A 15193-nucleotide genomic window follows, 5' to 3' on the forward strand; every position below is an offset into this window, starting at 1 on the left:
AATCATAATGGTTAGACCTTTTTGCCATTTCTCACAAGTCCAGGTTAGTGTGCCGGTAAACCACACACGCTCCACTAACAACTTTGAGAATGCAAATATCACAATTGCTATCTAGATAAAATCTACTTAGTGAAAGTGTTTCCTCACCATCATTTTCATGAATCGGAGAGAAACCTTATGACACTTAGATTTGCTGGTGTATGTGTTCTTATCCATGTGAATTGTCAAAACCTTAGTCACAAGGCTAGGATAATGACAAATCCCAAACCATATGGATTGAACTCAATCTTAACTTCTTGCCACCTGGCAGCTCAAGGGCCTGCCATTGCTTCCAAGTTGTTGTGCAACACATTGAGACATCTAAGAACTCATATGCAAAGCCAACTTTAACTGGAATGGGCACAGAATATGTCAACACGATAGGTTATAAACCTCAAGTCGTGTGCTAGTGAAGAACTTCAGGTTCTATTCTTGATTAGTTCTTGAGACTTTTAAGACTCCCACTGTCCTCTTGACCTATAAGACTCCCTTGTCAAATATTCAAGAGATAGTGTGGATTCTAATCAAGACAAACACTTCGCACAATTGGTCTAAGTTGGTCTTTGTTTTATCTAAAACATCACAACTTACCAATTTCAAATGTACAAGAGTAGAAAACTTTTACTCTTACATTTGACAAGTGTTTTAAACCTTCTTTTGAGACATGTCACTCAAGTTACAATCTTGGAGTATGACTCTAAGACTTGTATTGGAACGAAGTATGACTCATCTTCTTGATTTAACCACTTCAACAATTCAAGTTTCTCTTCTTAGTCATAAGAATGCACTAAGATTTCCTTAGAGAACTAATTTTGATATGGTTTCTTAATCATTGAGATGATCACAAAAACTGATACTAAAGTACTCTCCCATCTTTTCAGATTTGAGAAACTTTTATCCTTCTGCGTAATTTGATTCTTCTTATTCGTTCTGCCATACATTGGAACCTTTTCCAATGTCTCAGAGTTACACTTAAGCTTGTAAGTATAATCATATTTACTGAGCTTTAGTAAACTATGACGAATAGTCTTATCAATCTTTTGTGGTGGACTTAATCATTGCACAAGAATGTGTACTCGATCCCTTAGTCCATTACTTGATTCACACATCCATGTGAACGAGTAATTAGTCTTAATTTTTCCAATACTTGAAAGTTCTCATTCATCATGCAATACAACTTGCGTGATTCCGAGTCCCGGTCAAATTGAAACTTGGTTGATGATAATCTTTCCTTATTTGGTAAATTTTGACATTACCACAAATGAAAGAATCAAATTCATATTTCCACTCTTGCTCTTAATGGAATCATATAAGCAACAATTTTTCCTCAAATGCCATTGTAAGGATATTTTAAAATAAATAAAATCAAAAATTTTTCTTTTATTTTAAAACTTTGCGGAAAAAACTTATCCTTACAATCCATATGAAAACTTGTTGTTAGCTATTCCTAAGTAATATCTCATAACTCCTAAGAAATAGCTCAAGAATCCGATCTTCAAACTATGCGATAGAAATCCATCTACGCGATCAGATTCAGCATATTCTTTCTTTAAGTTCCTTTACTTTTTCTTTGATTCTTAAAACATCACCATGTGACCCAGTCACATCATGTATCAAGAATCTCATAATAGAAACTTAACAGAGTTAGATAGTGGAATTTACCTGAAGTAGAGTCAAACTTATTGACTTTAACATCCTTAGGTAAATTTGGCAGATTCGTAACCAATTTCCCTTCCTTTGGCAATATAAACATATGGACCCTTTGATAATAGTACACGGGACTATCACAGACTTAGCTTTTCTCTTTACCATTTGGTCAACCGAGTTGACTATGGCCGATCCCTTTCCACTAGGAAGAGAATGCTTTTCTGGATTTCCTGTGTCACAATTGTTAATGTCCATCAAGTTTTAAGGAATTTGATCTTAACAAATAGATAAGATGATTAAGGGTCTTGTCATAGTCTATTTCATAGGTGTCCCAAAGGAACTCACTATGTGACTTAGAAAGTGATTGAACCACCAACTTTCTCAAGACTTTGACACCCAACTCTCCCGGCTTGTCAATATGTGACTACATCTCCAAGATGTGTTCACACCTAAACCTTGCCTTGCCAATAAGGCTTGAGTGACCTTAAACTTGTCAAGAACTTGTGGGTTAGGGAGATTAGTTGGAGGATGAGAAAGAAGTATGATATCCATGGGACATCATCTTCATTAGGAAACCTTGTTTCAAGAGATTTGGGAAGATCATAAATGTCTAAACCAGATATCTTTTGGGAGACATTCTAGATAGTTGATCTTAAGTCCTTAATATGACACCCAATATGAAATATTAAGGCTAGGACCCAACAAACTATTTTATAACTTAGAAGAGGTATGCCGTAATCCAAGCTATAAAATATTTGAAGGTAGGTGAATGACGATTCACCAATTTCCACCAAGATAAACGAAATGTATTATTAGGTTTTAATTGGTTTTGAAACTCCTAGATCTTTGAGATTCATTGAACTGTTCAAAGGCATGTTTCAATCTCGAGTGTGCCCTTCAGGTTTTGTGACTGGGATGCCGAGGATCACAAAACAAGGTGTGAAGTAACCATGCAAATTACTTGGTACCCTTAAGTGTTTACCCCTTAATCGATGTGTCGGTTAACCACACACGCTCCATCGATACTGTGATAAACATTAAGTTACCCTTTGCCTATCTTGTTAAATACGCGTTAGTGTGCCGATTAACCACACACGCTCCACTAACCGACTTAAACAAAGTGCAAAGTGTAATTTCATGGATTAGCACCTTATTCACATTTTTCCTAAGTAACTAAGATTGGGTATTATTAAGAGTTTAGTTACTTAGTATTTATCATTAATACTTTTAATGAAGGGAGAATTATAGTCCTATCAAACCCGTTCGGCTAACGACCCTCCACCAGTCAAGCAAGCGGTGGGTGAGAGTGGACACCCATTAAGTTGCCATTTTATAGGCAACAACCTTATACCCACCTTATAGACCGACTTCGTGAATGAGGCGTACTAGCGGTAAGACTGACTTTACTCTTATACATATATATTATTAGCTTATAATATTATAAAGTATAAGGGTTGAATTTTAACTCTTAAAATTCTAAGGGCAAACTTGGAATTAAGGTATTCATAAGTGAAAACTTTACAACTTCCAAAACTTGAGGGCAAGTTTTGAAACTATTCAAAACTAATTAATTCCATAAATTGAGGACAAGTTATGGAAGACTTTAAACTGATAAAAGAATTACTTTTCTTTATTTTATAACTTATGAAATTAATTAAGGTTACATTTTATTTATTTATTTATTAATTAAGTGACTCTTGAACCTCCATAACTTAAGGACAAGACTCTTCATCTTTTGTAACCATTGCCAACTTTTATGAGTTTTATGAAACTTAAATGTGACTTTTCATATAACTTGAGGACAAGTTACAAAAACACATTTTAGAATCAACTCTTAGATTAATTTAGATTGAAAACAACTATTTCACTCAACTTTTCTATTAATCTAAGCAACTCATAAGAACAAGATAATTCAAATCAAACTTTTTCATGTAATTAGTCTAACACTTTAAACCAATACAAAACATGAATCTATTGACAATTATCTTTGAAAATGGATTAGCATGAACATTACCACATCAAAAACAAGTTTATAAGTTCAAAAACAACTAAGGGTAATGTTCCTAGTCCATTTCTAGCCAAAAACCTCGAAAATATGCTGTCTGGGGGTCCAACTCGTCGAGTGCATGAACCAACTCGGTAAGTTGGATCGAATTGATCACATTTTTGGCATGGACTCGCCGAGTCCTCTGATGGACTCGCCGAGTCTGATGATCAGACAGCAACAAATTCGTTTTTTTCAGCTTCTATTGTAGGTATAACAAGAAAATAAGCCTAGGCTCTGATACCACTGTTGGGTTTTGAGCATTCTAACACTCCTAAGTGTACATGCAACCCTAAATACCTTGGATCTATGTTTTCTCTATTATACATGCAAATAAGAACTTCCAAGGTATTATCCTAATCTAGCATACAAAACAATGACTATAGCAAGATAGAATACATACCTCTTTGATGTAGAAAGTCTTCATGAAGCTTGAGTGCCTAGTGCCCCAAGTGTGACACCTCAAATGGTTCACACAACACCAAATACACATGGAATGACTTGAGAGAAATCTACACTCATAAAAATCGGCTAGCCCTTTTACTTCACCCTAGTGGCCGATTTTGGTCAAGAATAAGATGCTTATATAGTTAGGGTTACACCATGTAAACCCTAATTAACATGGCCTTTCATTTCCATGATCCATGGGTACAAATACACCATGGAGCATCCATGGACCATCCTATGGGTTTTAGCCCAACTTGATTATCCATGGAGCATTAGCCCACTATACAAGTATGGATGATTTGCACAATCAACCCATATATTTAATTAGTCTTCTTTTGATCACTTAATTAATCCTAGATTAATTCTTGATCAATACTAATTAAATAATCTTATTATTCTTATTATTAATATACTAGAACTTATAATATATTAATAACCATAAGTGTCTTATTTCTCTCATTATAGTCTATCCAAGTGCATGATGCCATGCAACCCAAATGGACCATGCCGGGTCGGGTCAAGTCTTACCAATTATAGTTATGGACTTAGACATTAATCCAACAGTCTCCCACTTGGATAAGTCTAAAACTATTATTGCGTATGACTTCAGGAACCAACTGGCAATCGTAGCTCTCAAAAGCTTCTGTCAAACTCTGACCTTGTCGATGAACTCTGACCTTTGTCAATGACTTGTCCATTAGATAAGGGATCATATATTCCTCCATTCTAGATATCATATGGACTGAGACATGGATTATAATCATTCTCTCTGTCCATTTGTTGTTTCCCGATTTCCGATTTATGATGACTGACTAATTGAACAAATCAAATCAGTCCTGGCCCGGCCGAGCACTTCCATTTGTCATCATCAAATCATCGAGGGGCCCACAGATATCGCTTTTATCCCGAAGGTAAAAGGAACGGATAAACTTCGACTCATATGGCTTGTTCTACTACTTATTGAATCATACACAAAGGCACGTTTTATAGCACCGAGTTACCGAATGCGTTTTCGTGCAATCAATGTACAACCAACTCATAGTAACAACTCATATCTCTAGGTTTGAAGAATATAAGATATTATCGTCTCATGATCACTCGTGATAAAATCCATGAAGTGATTCCAATGAGCGCGGGTTGAATCCAATACTCAGAACTTATGAGCACTCATGAGTGTTGTAGCCCTTTGTCCAACACCTTAGACCTCTACAAGCCAACCCATGACAGTCTTAATTCATATCTACTTCCAACATATGACCGACTGTGGATGGTTTGAATAACTTAGTCATTCCGGAAGAATAACCTAGTTTATTCGGGAAGTCAAAACATGCAAAGTGAAACACAATAATAATTGAATCCAATATGGTATCAACCCTTTGAACATAAATAAAACACCTTTTATTTATCACCATATGATTACACATTATTCATTGTATACTGTTTCAGCTATCAACCTTATTCTTGAATTTAAAACAATAGTTGTCCCATGCTCCAAGCATGTACACTATGTTTTTCTAAACACTAGTCATGCCATACACCAAGTATGCATACTATGTTTGTCTATGATCTTTACTTTGTGAACTAGATCAATTGAACATAACTTCAATGATTCGCTTTTCACACTCCCAAATCCTTACTGCAAATGCAAGAATTCCAAATTCATGCCATTTACTGAAATCTGTTAGATTCTAAACTTATATGCATTGATCCTCTTGTAATGATTATGCACAAAGTCATAAAGACTTGACAACAAACATTATAGAGCATTCCAAAGGAGATCAACTCCTTGGAAACATCCTTCTTGCATTAAATTTCCTTAATCTTATACAGATTCAAAATTCTAACTTTGAAACATTTCCAGATTCCATTTTGACTATCACATATGAACAAGAGTTGCCTCCTTACAGACTATGTCAGTATGGTCCTTCTAGAATTATCACTATACTTCCAACTGTCCTTGAGCACCCAATCTTTGGTAAACCTTAGATTGTCCTCGACAATTGTTTAATCCTTTTAGTCATATCCAGTTCTAAACCTTTTCCCTTCTTAATGCCCCAGGCATTTGGAAAATTTTAGAAAGGATGAATATAGCACATGTAATCGATCCTATATCCGAAGCATATGGGACACGATTCATGATGTCTCACATAAAGACTAAACCAGTCTTTTGCTATAATATTTCCACTTCTATTTGCCAAGTTCTCATAATTCAGATTATGAAAAGGGATGCAGTAATCATAATCGAATTTTAGAACACAAATAATGGACCCATATACAGAATTTCCTTATGTTGAGCCATTCCAACATGAAATTCATATATATCCTTGACTAAATGATTAAAACCTCACGATCTAAGCTTATAGATTTGAGATGAAGCATAATTTCCTCTCCCTTAATTATAGCAAAACAACTTTTTCCCAATTGAAACTTTTGTTTTCTATAATTAACATTGCTAACTTGCAATACTTATCATAATTATCATGCTCCCACTAACATGATGATTATTAGCATAACACTTATGCTCCCACTAGCTTTGACATGTACTCAGAAATCAGCTGGACCTCTAGAAATCAATACTTCATTGACTTTCTTACCAAAGTTCAGATTTCTGATACTAGATTGTTTTGATAAGACTTTATCAAAATCATACACCTTCCCTTAGATAGCACACTTGTGTGTCTAAACAATTATGAAGAGGTATGTCGTAATCATAATGGTTAGACCTTTTTGCCATTTCTCACAAGTCCAGGTTAGTGTGCCGGTAAACCACACACGCTCCACTAACAACTTTGAGAATGCAAATATCACAATTGCTATCTAGATAAAATCTACTTAGTGAAAGTGTTTCCTCACCATCATTTTCATGAATCGGAGAGAAACCTTATGACACTTAGATTTGCTGGTGTATGTGTTCTTATCCATGTGAATTGTCAAAACCTTAGTCACAAGGCTAGGATAATGACAAATCCCAAACCATATGGATTGAACTCAATCTTAACTTCTTGCCACCTGGCAGCTCAAGGGCCTGCCATTGCTTCCAAGTTGTTGTGCAACACATTGAGACATCTAAGAACTCATATGCAAAGCCAACTTTAACTGGAATGGGCACAGAATATGTCAACACGATAGGTTATAAACCTCAAGTCGTGTGCTAGTGAAGAACTTCAGGTTCTATTCTTGATTAGTTCTTGAGACTTTTAAGACTCCCACTGTCCTCTTGACCTATAAGACTCCCTTGTCAAATATTCAAGAGATAGTGTGGATTCTAATCAAGACAAACACTTCACACAATTGGTCTAAGTTGGTCTTTGTTTTATCTAAAACATCACAACTTACCAATTTCAAATGTACAAGAGTAGAAAACTTTTACTCTTACATTTGACAAGTGTTTTAAACCTTCTTTTGAGACATGTCACTCAAGTTACAATCTTGGAGTATGACTCTAAGACTTGTATTGGAACGAAGTATGACTCATCTTCTTGATTTAACCACTTCAACAATTCAAGTTTCTCTTCTTAGTCATAAGAATGCACTAAGATTTCCTTAGAGAACTAATTTTGATATGGTTTCTTAATCATTAAGATGATCACAAAAACTGATACTAAAGTACTCTCCCATCTTTTCAGATTTGAGAAACTTTTATCCTTCTGCGTAATTTGATTCTTCTTATTCGTTCTGCCATACATTGGAACCTTTTCCAATGTCTCAGAGTTACACTTAAGCTTGTAAGTATAATCATATTTACTGAGCTTTAGTAAACTATGACGAATAGTCTTATCAATCTTTTGTGGTGGACTTAATCATTGCACAAGAATGTGTACTCGATCCCTTAGTCCATTACTTGATTCACACATCCATGTGAACGAGTAATTAGTCTTAATTTTTCCAATACTTGAAAGTTCTCATTCATCATGCAATACAACTTGCGTGATTCCGAGTCCCGGTCAAATTGAAACTTGGTTGATGAGAATCTTTCCTTATTTGGTAAATTTTGACATTACCACAAATGAAAGAATCAAATTCATATTTCCACTCTTGCTCTTAATGGAATCATATAAGCAACAATTTTTCCTCAAATGCCATTGTAAGGATATTTTAAAATAAATAAAATCAAAAAATTTTCTTTTATTTTAAAACTTTGCGGAAAAAACTTATCCTTACAATCCATATGAAAACTTGTTGTTAGCTATTCCTAAGTAATATCTCATAACTCCTAAGAAATAGCTCAAGAATCCGATCTTCAAACTATGCGATAGAAATCCATCTACGCGATCAGATTCAGCATATTCTTTCTTTAAGTTCCTTTACTTTTTCTTTGATTCTTAAAACATCACCATGTGACCCAGTCACATCATGTATCAAGAATCTCATAATAGAAACTTAACAGAGTTAGATAGTGGAATTTACCTGAAGTAGAGTCAAACTTATTGACTTTAACATCCTTAGGTAAATTTGGCAGATTCGTAACCAATTTCCCTTCCTTTGGCAATATAAACATATGGACCCTTTGATAATAGTACACGGGACTATCACAGACTTAGCTTTTCTCTTTACCATTTGGTCAACCGAGTTGACTATGGCCGATCCCTTTCCACTAGGAAGAGAATGCTTTTCTGGATTTCCTGTGTCACAATTGTTAATGTCCATCAAGTTTTAAGGAATTTGATCTTAACAAATAGATAAGATGATTAAGGGTCTTGTCATAGTCTATTTCATAGGTGTCCCAAAGGAACTCACTATGTGACTTAGAAAGTGATTGAACCACCAACTTTCTCAAGACTTTGACACCCAACTCTCCCGGCTTGTCAATATGTGACTACATCTCCAAGATGTGTTCACACCTAAACCTTGCCTTGCCAATAAGGCTTGAGTGACCTTAAACTTGTCAAGAACTTGTGGGTTAGGGAGATTAGTTGGAGGATGAGAAAGAAGTATGATATCCATGGGACATCATCTTCATTAGGAAACCTTGTTTCAAGAGATTTGGGAAGATCATAAATGTCTAAACCAGATATCTTTTGGGAGACATTCTAGATAGTTGATCTTAAGTCCTTAATATGACACCCAATATGAAATATTAAGGCTAGGACCCAACAAACTATTTTATAACTTAGAAGAGGTATGCCGTAATCCAAGCTATAAAATATTTGAAGGTAGGTGAATGACGATTCACCAATTTCCACCAAGATAAACGAAATGTATTATTAGGTTTTAATTGGTTTTGAAACTCCTAGATCTTTGAGATTCATTGAACTGTTCAAAGGCATGTTTCAATCTCGAGTGTGCCCTTCAGGTTTTGTGACTGGGATGCCGAGGATCACAAAACAAGGTGTGAAGTAACCATGCAAATTACTTGGTACCCTTAAGTGTTTACCCCTTAATCGATGTGTCGGTTAACCACACACGCTCCATCGATACTGTGATAAACATTAAGTTACCCTTTGCCTATCTTGTTAAATACGCGTTAGTGTGCCGATTAACCACACACGCTCCACTAACCGACTTAAACAAAGTGCAAAGTGTAATTTCATGGATTAGCACCTTATTCACCTTTTTCCTAAGTAACTAAGATTGGGTGTTATTAAGAGTTTAGTTACTTAGTATTTATCATTAATACTTTTAATGAAGGGAGAATTATAGTCCTATCAAACCCGTTCGGCTAACGACCCTCCACCAGTCAAGCAAGCGGTGGGTGAGAGTGGACACCCATTAAGTTGCCATTTTATAGGCAACAACCTTATACCCACCTTATAGACCGACTTCGTGAATGAGGCGTACTAGCGGTAAGACTGACTTTACTCTTATACATATATATTATTAGCTTATAATATTATAAAGTATAAGGGTTGAATTTTAACTCTTAAAATTCTAAGGGCAAACTTGGAATTAAGGTATTCATAAGTGAAAACTTTACAACTTCCAAAACTTGAGGGCAAGTTTTGAAACTATTCAAAACTAATTAATTCCATAAATTGAGGACAAGTTATGGAAGACTTTAAACTGATAAAAGAATTACTTTTCTTTATTTTATAACTTATGAAATTAATTAAGGTTACATTTTATTTATTTATTTATTAATTAAGTGACTCTTGAACCTCCATAACTTAAGGACAAGACTCTTCATCTTTTGTAACCATTGCCAACTTTTATGAGTTTTATGAAACTTAAATGTGACTTTTCATATAACTTGAGGACAAGTTACAAAAACACATTTTAGAATCAACTCTTAGATTAATTTAGATTGAAAACAACTATTTCACTCAACTTTTCTATTAATCTAAGCAACTCATAAGAACAAGATAATTCAAATCAAACTTTTTCATGTAATTAGTCTAACACTTTAAACTAATACAAAACATGAATCTATTGACAATTATCTTTGAAAATGGATTAGCATGAACATTACCACATCAAAAACAAGTTTATAAGTTCAAAAACAACTAAGGGTAATGTTCCTAGTCCATTTCTAGCCAAAAACCTCGAAAATATGTTGTCTGGGGGTCCAACTCGTCGAGTGCATGAACCAACTCGGTAAGTTGGATCGAATTGATCACATTTTTGGCATGGACTCGCCGAGTCTGATGATCAGACAGCAACAAATTCGTTTTTTTCAGCTTCTATTGTAGGTATAACAAGAAAATAAGCCTAGGCTCTGATACCACTGTTGGGTTTTGAGCATTCTAACACTCCTAAGTGTACATGCAACCCTAAATACCTTGGATCTATGTTTTCTCTATTATACATGCAAATAAGAACTTCCAAGGTATTATCCTAATCTAGCATACAAAACAATGACTATAGCAAGATAGAATACATACCTCTTTGATGTAGAAAGTCTTCATGAAGCTTGAGTGCCTAGTGCCCCAAGTGTGACACCTCAAATGGTTCACACAACACCAAATACACATGGAATGACTTGAGAGAAATCTACACTCATAAAAATCGGCTAGCCCTTTTACTTCACCCTAGTGGCCGATTTTGGTCAAGAATAAGATGCTTATATAGTTAGGGTTACACCATGTAAACCCTAATTAACATGGCCTTTCATTTCCATGATCCATGGGTACAAATACACCATGGAGCATCCATGGACCATCCTATGGGTTTTAGCCCAACTTGATTATCCATGGAGCATTAGCCCACTATACAAGTATGGATGATTTGCACAATCAACCCATATATTTAATTAGTCTTCTTTTGATCACTTAATTAATCCTAGATTAATTCTTGATCAATACTAATTAAATAATCTTATTATTCTTATTATTAATATACTAGAACTTATAATATATTAATAACCATAAGTGTCTTATTTCTCTCATTATAGTCTATCCAAGTGCATGATGCCATGCAACCCAAATGGACCATGCCGGGTCGGGTCAAGTCTTACCAATTATAGTTATGGACTTAGACATTAATCCAACAGTCTCCCACTTGGATAAGTCTAAAACTATTATTGCGTATGACTTCAGGAACCAACTGGCAATCGTAGCTCTCAAAAGCTTCTGTCAAACTCTGACCTTGTCGATGAACTCTGACCTTTGTCAATGACTTGTCCATTAGATAAGGGATCATATATTCCTCCATTCTAGATATCATATGGACTGAGACATGGATTATAATCATTCTCTCTGTCCATTTGTTGTTTCCCGATTTCCGATTTATGATGACTGACTAATTGAACAAATCAAATCAGTCCTGGCCCGGCCGAGCACTTCCATTTGTCATCATCAAATCATCGAGGGGCCCACAGATATCGCTTTTATCCCGAAGGTAAAAGGAACGGATAAACTTCGACTCATATGGCTTGTTCTACTACTTATTGAATCATACACAAAGGCACGTTTTATAGCACCGAGTTACCGAATGCGTTTTCGTGCAATCAATGTACAACCAACTCATAATAACAACTCATATCTCTAGGTTTGAAGAATATAAGATATTATCGTCTCATGATCACTCGTGATAAAATCCATGAAGTGATTCCAATGAGCGCGGGTTGAATCCAATACTCAGAACTTATGAGCACTCATGAGTGTTGTAGCCCTTTGTCCAACACCTTAGACCTCTACAAGCCAACCCATGACAGTCTTAATTCATATCTACTTCCAACATATGACCGACTGTGGATGGTTTGAATAACTTAGTCATTCCGGAAGAATAACCTAGTTTATTCGGGAAGTCAAAACATGCAAAGTGAAACACAATAATAATTGAATCCAATATGGTATCAACCCTTTGAACATAAATAAAACACCTTTTATTTATCACCATATGATTACACATTATTCATTGTATACTGTTTCAGCTATCAACCTTATTCTTGAATTTAAAACAATAGTTGTCCCATGCTCCAAGCATGTACACTATGTTTTTCTAAACACTAGTCATGCCATACACCAAGTATGCATACTATGTTTGTCTATGATCTTTACTTTGTGAACTAGATCAATTGAACATAACTTCAATGATTCGCTTTTCACACTCCCAAATCCTTACTGCAAATGCAAGAATTCCAAATTCATGCCATTTACTGAAATCTGTTAGATTCTAAACTTATATGCATTGATCCTCTTGTAATGATTATGCACAAAGTCATAAAGACTTGACAACAAACATTATAGAGCATTCCAAAGGAGATCAACTCCTTGGAAACATCCTTCTTGCATTAAGTTTCCTTAATCTTACACAGATTCAAAATTCTAACTTTGAAACATTTCCAGATTCCATTTTGACTATCACATCTGAACAAGAGTTGCCTCCTTACAGACTATGTCAGTATGGTCCTTCTAGAATTATCACTATACTTCCAACTGTCCTTGAGCACCCAATCTTTGGTAAACCTTAGATTGTCCTCGACAATTGTTCAATCCTTTTAGTCATATCCAGTTCTAAACCTTTTCCCTTCTTAATGCCCCAGGCATTTGGAAAATTTTAGAAAGGATGAATATAGCACATGTAATCGATCCTATATCCGAAGCATATGGGACACGATTCATGATGTCTCACATAAAGACTAAACCAGTCTTTTGCTATAATATTTCCACTTCTATTTGCCAAGTTCTCATAATTCAGATTATGAAAAGGGATGCAGTAATCATAATCGAATTTTAGAACACAAATAATGGACCCATATACAGAATTTCCTTATGTTGAGCCATTCCAACATGAAATTCATATATATCCTTGACTAAATGATTAAAACCTCACGATCTAAGCTTATAGATTTGAGATGAAGCATAATTTCCTCTCCCTTAATTATAGCAAAACAACTTTTTCCCAATTGAAACTTTTGTTTTCTATAATTAACATTGCTAACTTGCAATACTTATCATAATTATCATGCTCCCACTAACATGATGATTATTAGCATAACACTTATGCTCCCACTAGCTTTGACATGTACTCAGAAATCAGCTGGACCTCTAGAAATCAATACTTCATTGACTTTCTTACCAAAGTTCAGATTTCTGATACTAGATTGTTTTGATAAGACTTTATCAAAATCATACACCTTCCCTTAGATAGCACACTTGTGTGTCTAAACAATTATGAAGAGGTATGTCGTAATCATAATGGTTAGACCTTTTTGCCATTTCTCACAAGTCCAGGTTAGTGTGCCGGTAAACCACACACGCTCCACTAACAACTTTGAGAATGCAAATATCACAATTGCTATCTAGATAAAATCTACTTAGTGAAAGTGTTTCCTCACCATCATTTTCATGAATCGGAGAGAAACCTTATGACACTTAGATTTGCTGGTGTATGTGTTCTTATCCATGTGAATTGTCAAAACCTTAGTCACAAGGCTAGGATAATGACAAATCCCAAACCATATGGATTGAACTCAATCTTAACTTCTTGCCACCTGGCAGCTCAAGGGCCTGCCATTGCTTCCAAGTTGTTGTGCAACACATTGAGACATCTAAGAACTCATATGCAAAGCCAACTTTAACTGGAATGGGCACAGAATATGTCAACACGATAGGTTATAAACCTCAAGTCGTGTGCTAGTGAAGAACTTCAGGTTCTATTCTTGATTAGTTCTTGAGACTTTTAAGACTCCCACTGTCCTCTTGACCTATAAGACTCCCTTGTCAAATATTCAAGAGATAGTGTGGATTCTAATCAAGACAAACACTTCACACAATTGGTCTAAGTTGGTCTTTGTTTTATCTAAAACATCACAACTTACCAATTTCAAATGTACAAGAGTAGAAAACTTTTACTCTTACATTTGACAAGTGTTTTAAACCTTCTTTTGAGACATGTCACTCAAGTTACAATCTTGGAGTATGACTCTAAGACTTGTATTGGAACGAAGTATGACTCATCTTCTTGATTTAACCACTTCAACAATTCAAGTTTCTCTTCTTAGTCATAAGAATGCACTAAGATTTCCTTAGAGAACTAATTTTGATATGGTTTCTTAATCATTAAGATGATCACAAAAACTGATACTAAAGTACTCTCCCATCTTTTCAGATTTGAGAAACTTTTATCCTTCTGCGTAATTTGATTCTTCTTATTCGTTCTGCCATACATTGGAACCTTTTCCAATGTCTCAGAGTTACACTTAAGCTTGTAAGTATAATCATATTTACTGAGCTTTAGTAAACTATGACGAATAGTCTTATCAATCTTTTGTGGTGGACTTAATCATTGCACAAGAATGTGTACTCGATCCCTTAGTCCATTACTTGATTCACACATCCATGTGAACGAGTAATTAGTCTTAATTTTTCCAATACTTGAAAGTTCTCATTCATCATGCAATACAACTTGCGTGATTCCGAGTCCCGGTCAAATTGAAACTTGGTTGATGAGAATCTTTCCTTATTTGGTAAATTTTGACATTACCACAAATGAAAGAATCAAATTCATATTTCCACTCTTGCTCTTAATGGAATCATATAAGCAACAATTTTTCCTCAAATGCCATTGTAAGGATATTTTAAAATAAATAAAATCAAAAATTTTTCTTTTATTTTAAAACTTTGCGGAAAAAACTTA

This window comes from Lactuca serriola, chromosome 3, assembly GCF_051521515.1.
Source record: "Lactuca serriola cultivar US96UC23 chromosome 3, Lser_US96UC23_V15, whole genome shotgun sequence".
Taxonomy (NCBI): Eukaryota; Viridiplantae; Streptophyta; class Magnoliopsida; order Asterales; family Asteraceae; genus Lactuca; species Lactuca serriola.